General features: G+C 42.9%; 1 protein-coding gene across 1 annotated transcript in view; it reads left to right on the forward strand.

The window, feature by feature from the left end:
- The window catches only part of IQGAP2 (IQ motif containing GTPase activating protein 2), a 278,338-nt gene that overhangs the window by 14,768 nt on the left and 248,201 nt on the right, over nucleotides 1-15,369 (forward strand). The window lies entirely within an intron of this gene.

The raw sequence follows: 15,369 nt of genomic DNA on the forward strand, positions 1-15,369 counted from the left end.
TGTGTGTGTGTGTGTGTGTTATTGTGATAAAATATAACAAAATTACCACTTTAACCATTTTTCAGTGGACATTTTTCTGTGGCGTTAAGTACATTTACGTAGTTGTATAACCGTCACTACCGCCCGTCTCCAGAACTTTATTTTCCCAATCTGAAACTCAGTACTCATTAAATATTAACTTCCCGTGCCCTCTTTCCCCCAACACCCGGCAACCACCAGTCTACTTTCCATGTCTATGAATTTGTTCTGGGTGCCTCATGTAGATGGAATCATACAGTATTTGTGCTTTGTGTCTGGCTTATTTTGCTTAGTATAATCTTCAAGGTTCATCTGTATTGTAGCATGTGTCAATATTTCCTTCATTTTAAGGCTGAATATCCCATCGTATGTACATACCACATTTTGTTTATCCATTCATCCACTGATGGATGCTTGGGTTGTTTCCACCTTTTGGCTACTGTGAATAAGGCTGCTGTGAACATGGGTGTACAAATATCTGTTCAACCCCCTGCTTTCATTTGTCTTGGATATATGCACAGAAGTAGGGGGGGGGTTGCTGGATCATATGGTAATTCTCTTTACTTTTTGAGGAATTGTTGTACACCCCTCACTTTTCAATGGAGTGAATTGAAGAACCCTTAGAAGGGTTGAAGTATCTCTGAGTTCAAGGAAGAGAACCCGGTTAGAACGCAAGCCTTTCAGCTCCTGTTCAGATTACCTCCTGGGAGGTGTGCTTAGATCCATCTTTTCTTCATAAAGAGCAATGGGGGTAAAACCTAGCTGTGGTGAAATTTACTACTTTGTGACCTCAGGGATGAAGGGCAAGGGCTAGAGTATAGCTTTATGTTTACATTATACATAACTCTTTAAAGAGGTGTTTTAGTTTTTGACTGGTAACTTAAATAGCATTAGTACATAGACAACGAGTTGCCTTTGGTCTCTATAAATAGTGTAAAGTGAAGTAACTGGCTACCTCTCTGAGGTGTATGGGGTTTTTAAAATAGAATACGTTTTAATTTGGCTCTTCCAAATACCAGTCACGTGACCTTGAGCAAGGTCTGCCCTGGCTCATGTTCAGCTGTGAAATGGGAATAATAATTGTAATCAGAATTGAACGAGTGAATCTATGTAAAGTGTTTGGTGCCTGATACATAGAAGGCACTCACTCAGTGCAAGCTATTAATAATAGTGTATTTCCCCTTGATTTTAAAGATGTTTAGATAATCCTAGTTGCCCCCAGGAATGACTATTTTATTGGATTTGGCATCTCTATGTGGCTTTCTTAAGACTGGTGGCCTGAGGCCTCTAGAATGGTGGTTTTTAACTGGAGCAAAAGGTGGCAGGAGCACATGAGGGCCAGGGCTCCAGAATAACTTATAGTAAGCAGAAACTACATATTTCCTAAGCGGGAGTGTTGGTAATTTTTCCATATTGCTGCGGCCCCAGGGTCCAGATTAAGCAAGTGTGTTCGGAAGAGTCTGACTTCATTTTGCTTCAGCAAAGGTGGATCTGTGACTAGGTAGCCAGCTGTTTTTGAAGGCTGATCATTCTTCCACCCCCTGGTTGGAAAGGAGCCGAGAATTATAAGATCAACAGTTTAAGTCCATTTAACCAAGTCGTTTTCTCTTAATGATTAGTGTGGAGCTTGTGTTAAGAACAATGTGTGGAGTTCCCAGGATTATTTAACAAGAGAAAATGTTGGCTCTGCAGAAGAGCCTAGTAAATTTTGAGACTCAGACAATCCTACTTCAGTGGAAAATCCTGATCTTAACCCCAGGTCTCCGATCTGTCTCTCGTTCCCTCGTTACAGTCTGGGGAGATTGTGCCTCACGTCTGGTAGGAGGGGCTGGACCACAAGAAGTAGGCATTGTGTACAGAGCTCTAAGAAGGAGAGTACCGTTTTCTCCCTTTTTCTGTCAGTTTAATCTCAAATGATGCTGATGATAACAAATACATAGAATGCTTCTGTATGCCAGGTGCTGTTCTAAGCACTTCCTAGGAATTGCCCAGTTTGAGCCTCACAACACCCCTCTGAGGTTTGATAATATTATCCCTATTTTACAGGTGGGACAACTGAAGTACGCAGAGATTAAGTAACTTGCTCAACGTACAGCTAGTGCATGGCAGAGTGAAGGATTTGATCTCGGCAGTGTTGCTCCAGGCTTTGTGCCTACCATACCTGTTGAATACAAGCTAGGAAGTCAGCTTTTGGTACTTGGTACTCTGTCTCTGGGTAAAGCAGTTCACCATTTTATTAGTTTCCTGTTTGTTCCTACCATAACAAATGACCACTGATCAACTCAGTATAGCCATTAGATTTGGGAAAAGGAAGAATATTAGATTTTTAATAATAGAATATTAAATTTTTTTGGCACAGTAACTGACCAATCACGCATGGTGACATGCACTGACAGGGAGAATCTGAGTTAGTGGGCTTGACTGGTGTCTGCTATTAAATCGGTCTCACTGGAAGCTGAGCTTGGTCCTCACCAAAACTGAGAACTCATCACAAAAACAGACGGAAGAAAGGAGAGGGGATGAGTGCAGAAGTAGCAGGTATCAAAGGATCTGAAGCCTCAGGAGTCAGTTGAATCCATGGAGGGCAGTAACCTAGTGAGAGGAAAAACACAGTGAAGGCATCACAGTTTAGAAGCAAGTAACTCATAATTTGCTCCCCCTCTCAATGACTTAAAGTTTATTCTGCACATTCTGAATAAGGGAACTTGGAAGTGTGCGCTCCTTTTTGGAGCAGTTTCTGCCAAGTTTACATCGCAGCCCCTGTAGGTTTGGCCAACAGTTAAGCAGAAAATAGGCTCATTTAGAAGCTCTTTAATTGGACTGAATTACTGAGACATACACTGATTCCAACATAATTTCTCTAGCAGCAGGATTTTCTGAAATAAATCCATAACTCAGATTTATGAATATCCACTTTCTTTTATTTGCTTTGGCTGATAGAAAACACAGAACCAAAGTTGGGACTTAACATTGTTTTCAGTGTATTCATATCTCCACTGCTGCCTTCATTGTCCTTGTCTACTTTTATTTTCCCTCTACCCATTTTTTTGATTTCTTTATATTTATAAATCTTTTTCTCTAACAGATCTCTGTAGACCTCCTCAAATATTTTTAGGACAGAAGTGAGATATAATTGAAGTGTTTATTGGACAAGTGAACACGTGGGCTGCTCTCTGCAGGTAGAGGATGTGGCCCAGTGGCCCAGAGCCCAGCTCTGGCTCTGTCATTTGCAACCACTCAGCTCTGGTTTCCTATCCCGTGAGCTGAAGTAATGAAGTCATAGTACCTATCTGATGGCATTATTAGGACAAAATGGGATCGCAAATGTAGAGCACTTAGCACAGAACCTGGCCCAAAGACGTGCGTGGTGAGTGGAGAAGGCAGTGTCCTGTGATGGGAAGACAGGATTGAGGATGCAGTTGAGGATGCGTGTGGGATCGACTAGCGGAAAGAAGAGCACGTGCCTGGAGGATCTTGATGCCATGGAAGGCGACGATTCTGTAGACACTGAAGAGGCACCAACAGCGGGGCCTTTTCTGCCCCTCCTTCCTCAGCATTCCTTCTGTCCTGCGGTGACTCTGAGCCGGTGCCTCCCTTGCTGTTTCTTTCCCTGCATTTGCTTCATCCATCTGGAGCCTGTGCTAGCTCAGTTAAGAGGAGGCGGCTCTCTCTACTGATTCCAGCAGAATTGTGGGAGAGGCTCAAAACTCTTAACACGGGTGACCAAGACTATTCTGGGAGATGGATTCTTCATTAAAATTTTACTGCTTGGTTTCCTTTTTCTTCTCCATCTTTATTTACTACCTTCTGTTATACATAAACTTTTGAAGTCTGAATAGCAAACAGCTGTTAATATTGCCATTGGAGAACCACAGATGCAATTGAAAATAAACTGGTTTATAATGACATGGAGAAATGCTTATATAATGAAGTGAAAAGGCTGGATACACTGTAGGGAAGTTAGAACTTGTATGGGGAAAAGACTAGAATGAAATGTGTCAAATTGTTAACAGTTGTTTTAGATAGAATGTTTCCTGCTCTGTAGTTCTCATTTTTCCCAGAGAGACTGATAATCATATTTTAAAAAACCACATTAGTTTCCATATTATTCCTTTTGTGAGAGGTCAAGTTCTTCCCCATCCGGACTTGACTAGTGGGCTAATATGGTCTCAGGCAGACATTGTTGGTGTGATGCAATGAATTGTCATTGGTTGTCTTGCTGGCCTTGCTTTTCCTGCCACCTTTTTACCTGAGCCTGAGTTCCATGTCACTATCTGTGCCTCATGGGCCAGTGCATGTGTTCCACACAGGAATGTGAGTTTTTCATGCATGCTGGGGTTAGAACTGGGAAGACTGAGTTCGAATTGGAAAATCTTGGGTAGCTCACTTCATGGATCAGGTTCAGAGCAGGTTTTCCCATGCTCTGTGCCAATATCCTCTCTCGATGCCCTCAAGTCACAAGATTAGAGTGTGTTTGCTCAGTTCTGGGTTTCCCTTTATCACCATCCATTTTCAGTGAGCAGAATTCCGGTCAGCTGGCACGTTACCAGCAAGGGCCAAATTAGACATAATTGCACATCAGTTTAACTTTAAGGTCTGTGGCTTAATGTGCTCTGCAGAAGCATGCCAGGCCTGGAGCTTTGTTCTCCCTGGGAATAGCGTGCCCCTAGAAGAAAGGTTACAGTGTAATTCATCGTCCAAACCTAGACACCTAGGAAAGGGGGATTCTATTAATTATTCCAAGGCAACAGTGTGAAGTGGGCCAGTTCTGGGCAACCGGGGATGTATGGTCGTCCTGCCTGTAAGAATGGGCCTTTCTCTGTTCTATGCAGTGAGATTCACTTTCCTAGACAGTCTTCACAGCAACCTTTGGAGAAGAGGGGAAGCCAAAACAGTTGGAGAGGATGTTGGGGCATTCCAGAAAAGGGGAAGCGGGGTGTCTTTTCAGGAAAGTAGAGCTAAAAATAGAACAGTGTCATTCCACAGTTGCTTGGGCTCTTCAAACACTAGGGCTTGTGCCATTGTTTCTTTTCTCTGCATTCCTGTGAGTCCTGGCTCCTTTTTCTGTGTTACAAAGGAGCCGATCTGTGTACTGAGTCTGCCAGGATGAAGCCCCTTTAACGTGCCCAGGGAGCTGGACTAGAGGACCACGAAGGCCCTTCCAGTTCTCACAGCCCATGATTTTATAATAGGTAACCTAAGGCCTGTGCTGCATGGGTAATGAGGAGGGACAAATGGAGGCCCTTCCTGCTGAAAGGACAGGGCCCCTGCTCCTCTGTCCCTGGCTGTCACATACTCAATGGCAGGCTCTTCACTGAGCCGACGGGGGGGAAAACCATGGATCGAGGGGCATGCAGGCCTTTCCTGGAAAGTGTGCTGCGTGGTGCGGTGATGGGTGTGTGATGGAGGTGGGCATTGAGGGGAAGACAAAATAATAGAGTTAATCCTGTAGGTCAGGGTTTCTCAACCTCAGCACTTTTGACGTTTTGGACTGTACAATTCTTGGTTGGGGGCGGTGGGGGGGGGGGTTGACCTGTGCATTGTGGCCTGTTTAGCATTGTCCCTGACACACTCGATTCCAGTTGCACCCCCCTCACTTGTGACAGCACAGAGTGTCTCCAGACATTGCCAAATGTCTCCAGTTGAGAACCACTATAGGTAAAGAAACAAAATTGTTTTCTGGACATTTCATTCTGTGTGGCTGTGTTTTGTCTGGCCAGGCTCCCACCTTAAGCCTTTATAAGACCATTTACTGGACCAATTAGTGTTTGTGACAGTGGGTGGTGATTTAAAATGAAATACCCTCACTTTCATGCTCTCCGATTTGGCTTTGAAATAAAGTGAGCTGAGCTCTCCCCTCCCACCGCTTCAAGAGTGCATGAATAATGAGGGTTTTTTTCCCCCTCTGCTGGGAATGGGATTATGCTTGTTCCCACCATTTAAAACTATTTTTTTCCAAATTTCTGTCATGACCAGTGTCCCAGGTTTTATCCTGACAAAAATGTTCAATTTTAAATGAGGGTTGTCTAGAACAGTGCTTCCCACACTTGAGTGTGCCTGGGTGTTGTGTAAGGATTTGGTTAAGCTGCAGATTCTGCTCCTGCAGGTCTAGGCTGGGCCCTGAGACTTTGTCTAACAAGCTCCTGGGTGACACTGACACTGCAGGTCTATAGGCCACACTTCAAGTCGTGAGGCTCTGGTAAGGACGAACTCTTGACAGGTAAAAGAAAGTTGGCAGACACGTCCAGGAGGATGGTGTAATGCTGTGGGCATGGGCAGCATGAGGCTCTCAGCGATCTGTCGTTGTAGCCCCTTCTGTGTGTGTGTGCTGGAGGTGACCCCTGAGCCTGTCTACAGCCTTGTAGGCAGCCAGGCAGTGGGAGGACCAATGCTTGCAACGACTTACTTGGCACCGAGAGGAGCAGTTTAACAGGGCGGCCTGAGACAGATGGCTGCACCCCTATGTATGGGCACGGAAGGGCAGGCCAGCTCCAGAAAGGCAGCAGATTGAACTGTTTTGGACTCTGAGCTATTTGCTGGCTCTTTGGGTTTGATTTCAGTAGAGATCCACAGAGGAGAACCAGCCCCTCCGAAAGGCTTTGGCATACCGTTCTAGTTACTCAGCTCTGCAGGGGGGATGGGCACCTGCTCCCCTAGCCTGGGTCACTCTCCCAGGGTATTGGGCGACACTCTTATTGCCCTGAAGCCTTTGTTGCTGCAGGTCTGCTGGGTACCAAGAAGGGAAGGGGTATGGGGTGTGATACTGGGCATGGAGTGAAGTGAGTAAAACGTTTAAATCTGGTGATGCACAGGAATGTATGGAGCCCAGACACCACCCACTGTTCTGAGCCAGGAGCTGGCTTTGGATTTCAATCTGCAAGTGCAGCAGTGTCATTACAATGCTTATTAAACTAACTTTAAAAAAAAAAGTTTTAGAAGTATTAATAATAAACTGTCATCCTAGGGAAAAATCTGAAAAGAAAAATTGTAAATTTTTAATCTTACTACCCCAATACAATCATTGTGAGCACTTAGGACATATTTCTTTCTAGTTTTTATTCCTTTCTGTATTTTTTTAGTCGATGTCTATTTAAAATTAGTTAACATTCCCATCATGCTGATGAAGGGTGTTAAACTTGTATTGTCTATAACTTTTTGAAATTAGAAAAATGTCAATCTGTGAAAGTCTTTGTGGGAGAAAAGTCTAGAGGTCCTGACCAAATCTTAAACCCCAAGTTCACTAAGTATTTGCATTTGAATATATTGGCTCCAGCTGAATGAAAAGGAACAACACACACACACACACACACACACACTTGTAACTATTTCGTTTGTGTAGGATTTTAGGGCATTTTTTAGTTCCCTTACCCTCTGGGTAGGGAGAGTAAACATCTCTAGTCTATGGGTAAGGACAGGAGTTACAACGGTTTAAAGACTAATTTGAGGTCCTAGTGCAGACCTCAAAGTCTTTGGACTTGTCTTTATAGCTGGAAGTACTAGGATTTGGGGTGTGAGAAACGTTACCTGCAGGCAGACCTGTATGTACTGTTCAGTTATATAGTGCTGTGTCACATATCACCCCCAACCTTAGTGGAATAAAATCACCATCCTATTATGCACACAGATTCCTTGGGTCGGGAATTCAGACAGAACATAGTGGGAATGGCTTGTCTCTGCTCCATTTACTGCTGTGGACCCCACCCCCACCCCCACCCCCAGGCCACGGGTTAGGAAATAGGCTGTGCAGCACCGCCTGAGCTCTGCCCCACCCCGCCCCCCATGACACCCACCCCCAGGAGGTGGAAAAACTGTCTTCCATGAAACCAGCCCCTGGTGCCAAAAAGGTTGGTGACCGCTGATTTACTGGACCAATTAGCGAGCCTCAGATGGAAAGACTCAAACTACTGGGGGCTGGAATCATCTGGAAGCTGCTTCACTCATATGCCTGGTACCAGGACTGGCGTGGCTCAGGCTAGGCTCAGCAGCAGCTGCTCACCAGATCATCTACAGGTTGGCTCTCCATGTGGCTTGGGCTTCTCCCTGCATGACAACTGGCGTCCCAAGAAGGAGGGTTCCAAAAGTGTGAGCATCCTCACAGAGCAAATGTTCCAAGAGACCATGTGGATGCTGCATGGATTTTTATAGTTTAGCTCAAAAGTCAGATAACATCATTTCTGCTATTCTCTCTTTGTTGAAGCCACTGCAAGTCTGCCCAGATTTGGGGGGAGGGGTCCCAACTCTCAATGGCAGGAATCAAAAAATTTATAGCCACTTAAAAGGCACGTAAACTATTCCGCCCACACTACACCGTGGCCCTGATTCAGTGGAAAATTATCTTGAATAGAAGTCAGCAGATCTGTATCAAGAATGAGTTAACTATAAATGGGGAAAAATATGAGCTGTGTATATTGTGAAGAATTAATGACAATAATTGAGGTGAGTAGAAAAATTGAAATTAACCAAAATGCCTAGAATTAGGGAGTGACGTAAGTAAATTATGAAATATTTATGTTAAGAATACTATGCAACCTTTAAAAGGAATGAGGTAGCTCTATATGTACTGATGTGGGAATTATCCAGTATCTATTAAGTGAAAAGATTATTTACATAAAAACATATGCAGTGATCCATTAGTATTTTAACATACATAACATACACATATATAAAAATTTAGGAAACAGTCTTAAAGGAATTGTATCCAACTGTTAGTGGAGGTTTCTAATGTGGATAAGAGTAGACATGGGTAGGTATGAAGAACAACTTCTTACTGTATAGTTCTATGCTGTTTAAATTTTTTAATGAATTAAGTATTCCTATATTGTTCTTATGAGTTCCTGTGGGATTTTAACTTTTAAAATATAAAAGTTAATTTGGTTAGTTTATAAATATATATCGTAAAATTAATGTATTACAGTATAAAATAAGTTAATTTGGTAAACATGTTCCTGGGACTGTTACTGAACCTACTTCCCTTGTATTTTATGATGTGACTAGGTGCAGTGGGTGTGGTATATGCACGGGTAGGCACTTAGCCTGTTTGGCATACACTGTAGTTGCCAGATCTAAGGAAACTAGTTTTGTTTTTTTTGTTTCTCTTACTGTTGAGGCTGTCTCCTCCTTGCTGGCAGCACAGTTCCTGGAATGTGTGGTGATTCCAAATGGTTTTTTTATAATGGCTTTAGCAGAAATTAGGAGTAGACATACTCATGTTGGGTTCAACCATTTAAGCTTGTATTATCCCCCAAATGGAATTAACTGTATTCATATAATCAAATTGAGGAAATTCAGTGCACTTAGAAAAGATTTGTAGCTTTAATCAAATTCGAATTGGTCTATTTCTGAGCTACTATGCTGGGATGGGGTTTTTGGAGCCTCGCATACCCCTCAAGCTGGTAGAACAGGGTGGGAGGTGAGGTGACGACCCAGAGCTGTATTGTAAAGGTGCTGCCTTCTGCTTATTTCCTGTGTTGTACAGTAACTCGCTCATACCTCATTTTCAAACAATTATATTATTTAAATTAGTCTCATAATGGGTAGCTAAGAGTACCTCTCACTGTGCCAGGGCTTGAGCAGTGAGTTAGCCTGCCCTTCCTGCCCTTATGGCGTTACCCTTTGGTAGGATGCACAGAAACATAAAGTAAGTGCTGATCAGGATTGGCTCACGACAACTTTGAGAGACACCCGGCCGGATCCTCTGTTTCCCCTTCTGATCGACCACGCTCGGTGGCTGGGGAGGCAGACTACTATGGCTCCCATATGGGCTCCCTCACCCTCTGGCTTTTGGGAGATAAGTCAGGGCGTTTCCCCAGGCTAGGAGTTGGTGGTGGTGCAGCTAGTTCCTCTGCTGAAAGCCACAGCTCCTGGAGGGTGGTCCTCTCCCACGGCTGCTGTTGCAGCCAAATTCCTACTGGATTCTGGCAACTAATCCTCCTCAAAATTTGCAACCGCTTAAAATTTTTTAAAAAAGGCACAAAAACTATCCTGCCCCTTCAGACCTAGGGGAGGCCATGGCTCTCTGGGAGCTGCTGGGTACCCCACAAACCTTCCTAGTTTCCCTTAACTTGTTCATGCCTTTGTAAGTAGTTCTCTCATTAAACTTTTTCACTTAGACTGTTCTGAGTACCATTTCTTGCCCGCTTGGACCCTGACTGATTAGATAATAGACCATTTTACAAACGAGAGAGTTGCAGTGTAGAGATCAGCGAGTATCAGAACCGGGTTTCTTAACCTCAGGGCTTTACTATTTGCCTGTTGCGTCCAGGGGATTCTCAAAGTCATCCTCACATTGAGAAGAAACCCGAGGAAAAAGTCTCTTATCTGTCAGATATAGCTATGAAGTCATGAGGCTGAAAAACAAACCAGCTGTTAAATATTTCAATAAATAACATCCTTCCAATCAACTCCTGTGGTTCAGGGTTTTTGTTAGTTTTTCTTAATTCCCGGCAGAATCATTTTATAAGCTGGGGAGGAAAAAATAATGTGAAAGTAATCAATCAAACCTTTATTTTGCCACTTATTCTATAGATTTGGCCCAGGTTGACTACTAGTTATTTGCAAACATCTCATCCTTCTTGCGGACCTAGTGAAAAGAAATGCATAATTGAGTCGAAGGGCATTCCAAAAGACGTACCTAAAGGAGTGCCCAATAATGGCTGCCATGTTGAAATGAACATAGAACTTCTAGGGGCTATTTTGAAGGATAGAATATTTATTTCTGTGTGTGATCTCTTGACTTACAGATACTGGGACTTAATCATGTTACCTGAGTCTCATCTGAGTGTGGTCCTGTGTATTCATTTCCTTGACCTGCAGAGGAACTCTAGGCCGCCCAGGCTGTCAGTGCTTGAGGGCATGCTGCCCGTTACTGCCTTCTGACCACAGCTGTCCTGAGGCCACACAGCCTAATGGTTAAGGGCTGGCCCTGGAGCAGGACTGCATTGGTGCTAATCCAGGGCTTACAAATGACTGCTCAGTGTCCTGGGGCTCTGAGCCTGGGTTTCCTCATTGGATAAGTAGCAGTAATAGTACCTAGTTCACACAGTTTTGTGAGGATTAAATTAGTTGTGTAAAGGTCTTCGAAGAATGTCTAGCACAAGTGTAAGTGCTCAGCAGTGGTTCGCATGCTTAGTGTTTCTGTTTGTTATTTTGGCTGTCATCATCCTCCTCCCTCTGGTTTTTCCTCCTCCTGTGTAATCACATTCCTCTGTAGATGTTGTCTGTCACATTTCAGTAAATATTTTTTTCCTGGAAAGAATACAGAAATTAACTCCGTAGCTACATTTGAAGAGGTTGTGTCTAAGTCATGGAATATGAGAAAAAGAACCAAAGGAGACTGGGGGAAGTGAGCGTGCTGGTAAGAGAAGGTACAGCTCTAGCTCTAATAATGCTGCTTCTTACAGAGCCAATGTTAGGATCTATGAGTCTCAGCCACATGTTTGGGCTGATTTTTACTTTTTTTTTTTTTTTTTTTTTTTTTGAGACAGAGTCTTGCTTTGTTGCCTGGGCTAGAGTGAGTGCCGTGGCGTCAGCCTAGCTCACAGCAACCTCAAACTCCTGGGCTTAAGTGATCCTACTGCCTCAGCCTCCCGAGTAGCTGGGACTACAGGCATGTGCCACCATGCCCGGCTAATTTGTTCTATGTATATTTTAGTTGGCCAGATAATTTCTTTCTATTTTTAGTAGAGACGGGGGTCTCGCTCTTGCTCAGGCTGGTCTTGAACTCCTGACCTTGAGCGATCCTCCCACCTCGGCCTCCCAGAGTGCTAGGATTACAGGCGTGAGCCACTGCGCCTGGCCTGATTTTTACTTCTGGTTGTTCAACAGCCAGATCCCCCTTGCCATTTAGTCACTACCTTTTATTGTCTGTGTTGTTAATACCTGTGACTTCCCTAGCTTCTGGTTCACCTGGCGGACTGAACTGTTGCAGAAGAGCATCCCTCTTGCATCAGCCATGTAAAAAGATGTAAAAATTAAAGAAATTTTGCCTTAGGAAAGCAAGGATGAGAAATGCTCCAGTGACATCAATAAAGAGGGCACTCAAAGCCTGGGTGATAAGTAGGATTTGCAGCAGAACGGTGCACGTGGAGTAAAGTTCAGGCCCTTGAGGAATTGGGAAGTGGCACCCAGCTCTCCCTGCATATTAACACCAGTAACCAGGAAAAGCTGTTTTACCCACAAAATGGGAGGGGGGGATCCTACCCCCCTGGCTAGGGAGTAAACATGGGAGGAAGGAAAGGAACTGACATGAAACTAGGACCCAAAGCCTGAGTCACTCATAGGTGAGGTCAGTGAATCCATGTGACCATCCATCCCCCTGACCCAGATGAGAGATTAACACAAAGTTGTCTGAGGCGGGTGGAGAAGGTTAAGGGAGCTATAAAAAGGAATTGGGCTACAAGGCCTTCATTGAAAATATACCTACTTTGTTTCTCAGTTTTTCTGTGGAAGATGCGATTCTCTTCTTCTTGTCCTTCCAATTAAAATGAGAACCTATGGTGTGATTGATTATAAGAAGTCTTAATTTCTAATAGTCTGATCACATTTGAATGGAAATAGTATCACAGTAAAACTAGGTTGGTTGTAACATTTATAGTCTTTGTGATAATACAGATGTATGCATGGACTTAACCCACTAAATAGCTATGGGAGTGAATAAGCTGTGTGTGTAAGGGGGAGGGGAAGGAATGCGAATCCTTTATTTCGCAAAGTACACCAACTATGTGGCACAGGTTTAGAGCCACAGGTATGAGAAACCACCTGGCCACTCATGATACTTTGCCCTGGGATGAAGCATTTTCACATGGGGTGCATGTACACATCTCCCTTACCTGAATCACTGCTCAGCTATTGCCCCACTTCCTTCTTTTTCCTCCTAAATTTAAAATCACCTAACAATATGACACCTGGAATAAAGACCAGATTTATTCTGCTTGAGTCTAAAGAGATGTGCAATGGAAGCTTAATATATCATGTTGAAAATTGTTTCTGGAAGGGGCTGGAAAGTGGGAATACGATTGCCCCATAAAGTGGGAAGTGCCAGGATTTATAGTGGGAAAACATATACAAATAACTTCTGGAGTTTTAAATCATCTGATTATAGAGCCTCATTTCAATATAATAGTTATCTGGCATATGCAACGGATATAGAAGCAAGAGTTACGATGTATTTACAAACCGTAAAGTTCAGCTTTGCTTGTGTATATAATGAGGGGACAGAGTTGTATATGAAAAGAGCATGAGTTCTAGAATCTGCACTCTAACTGTGGGCTGCCTGGCACTGCAGCCTCCGGCAAATTCCTAGCTGTCTGAGCAGTTTTCCTTTGTAAAATAGGGCTGTCTCTGTAGCAGGATAGTGGGGAAGATCAGTAGTTTTGTGTCAAGCTGCTAGCACAGAGCCTAGTAAATGAAAAAATGACAGCTGCTACAGGACATGGCATTTCATGACTGAAACACATCTAGAGTTTTGTCAAAGAGCAGGTGTTCATTTGCAGAGTTTATGACTGAAGGTTTAGCACATTTATTGGGCAATCTCTAGACTAGTTTTGTGAGATACTTGTAAAAAATTTTAATCTTTTCTCTTTTTTTCTATTTCAGAGCTACTTTGGTGCATTTTTTATTGTAATTTGAATACAGTAGTGTAAACTGATATAAATGAGGGAGAAGAGAAGGCTCTTCCTTACAATAGTAGAAGAAATGATAGAAAATCAGTAGATGCTTACATTAGTGGATACAAGTTGTATGAGGAAAAGGATACATATAGTCTCAAAGTGTCTCCTCACAAGTTACTTTTTATAAAGGGGAAAATAGTGAGCTTGTAATGGAGAAACCTGGCATACATCACCTTATGATTAAAGTTAGCATCACCCATATTGAGACAAACCCACATCATGTGCCTACTCATATCATGCTGTGAAAAGTGTACAACCTGAGTTTTGTGCTTGTGTGCAAAAAATGTATAACCTGAACCTCATCATAAGGAAACATCAGATAAATCTAAATTGATGTACATTCTACAAAATCACTCATTGGTAATCTTCAAAAACAAAGTCAAAGAGGACAAAGGCTGACAACAGTTCCAGATTAAAGGAGGCTAGGGACCCATGACATCTAAATGTATGGGACAAAGAGCTATAAAAAACATTGCTGAGACAAGGCGCAACCCCTTAAATGTGGACTAGATAATAGTGTTGTATCAATGTTAGATTTCCTGATTTGGATAATTGTACTTAGGTTATGTAATAAAATGCTCTTGTCTTGAGAAATACAATAAAAATAAGCTGAAAAAAAGCAGAGACATTGTAGCCCAAGGTTAGAGGAGTTCATATTTGTCATTATGCCCTTAGCTATCTGGTCTGCTTTATTCTTGTCCCAGTATGATCTTGGGAGAGGTGTGCAGAGTTCCGATAACAAGGGGAAGGCATTTTCTTTGAGCAGAGGTGAAATACCGTGTATATTGCGAATGTCCCATCATTGCCTTTTGAATGGATGAAGAACTGATTAGAACTCAAGGAGCAAGATGTGATCATTATTGACCTGTTAGTGTTTTATTTAGATCTTTATTTTTTTAACCACCCTCTGAGTGGTTGGCTGGGTTCCGTAAGGTTTTTCACGTTTTGGAAGTATTTCCCTATGTGTTGAGCTAATCTTAAGCCATTCATACTGTTTACAGACGACAGATTTAAAATTATACCCATTTGGCAGATGAAGACGACAGACCTACACAGGATAAATGAATGACTTGCTCAAGGTGGTTCCTGCCAGATCTAGAACCTCCATCGCACGGCCTCCTGGGACAGGGTTCTTTCATAGACCATCATCAGTTCTATGTACTTCTTGGAAGTATAAAAAAATAAATACACAAAATATAAGAAAGCAAACTTACATCTTCTCTGGAGTAGTTTAGCCATAGTTCTGTTTTGAAAAGAGAATTAGACCAGACAGATGCCATTTCTAATTTGAAACTCTTTGGTTCTGTGAATTGGTTAAAGAGGCTCAATTTGATATAAGATACGTCTCTGTGTGGTGAGCCCTTTGGCTATCCCTAAATACATCATGGAGAGGATTGAGCAGTCTGGTGTCTTTAGGACTGTCCCATTGGTATGTGAGTAATAGGGTCTGTTACTCTTTCTATGTGAGATGACTGGTGAATCCCACGTTCCTGGCCATCTCACTGAGAAACAGCAGAGCGAAGTGGTTAAGGGCTGGGTGAGGGAGCTGAATGCCAGTGTTTGCATTTCAGCTCTTCCACTTGCTAGGGGTGTGACTCTGGGCAAGGATAATAATGGAAATGATAATAATAGGGCTGTTGTGAAGATTAAACGAGTTAATATTTACAAAGAATTAAAACAGTAC

Source organism: Eulemur rufifrons, chromosome 17, assembly GCF_041146395.1.
Source record: "Eulemur rufifrons isolate Redbay chromosome 17, OSU_ERuf_1, whole genome shotgun sequence".
Lineage (NCBI taxonomy): Eukaryota > Metazoa > Chordata > Mammalia > Primates > Lemuridae > Eulemur > Eulemur rufifrons.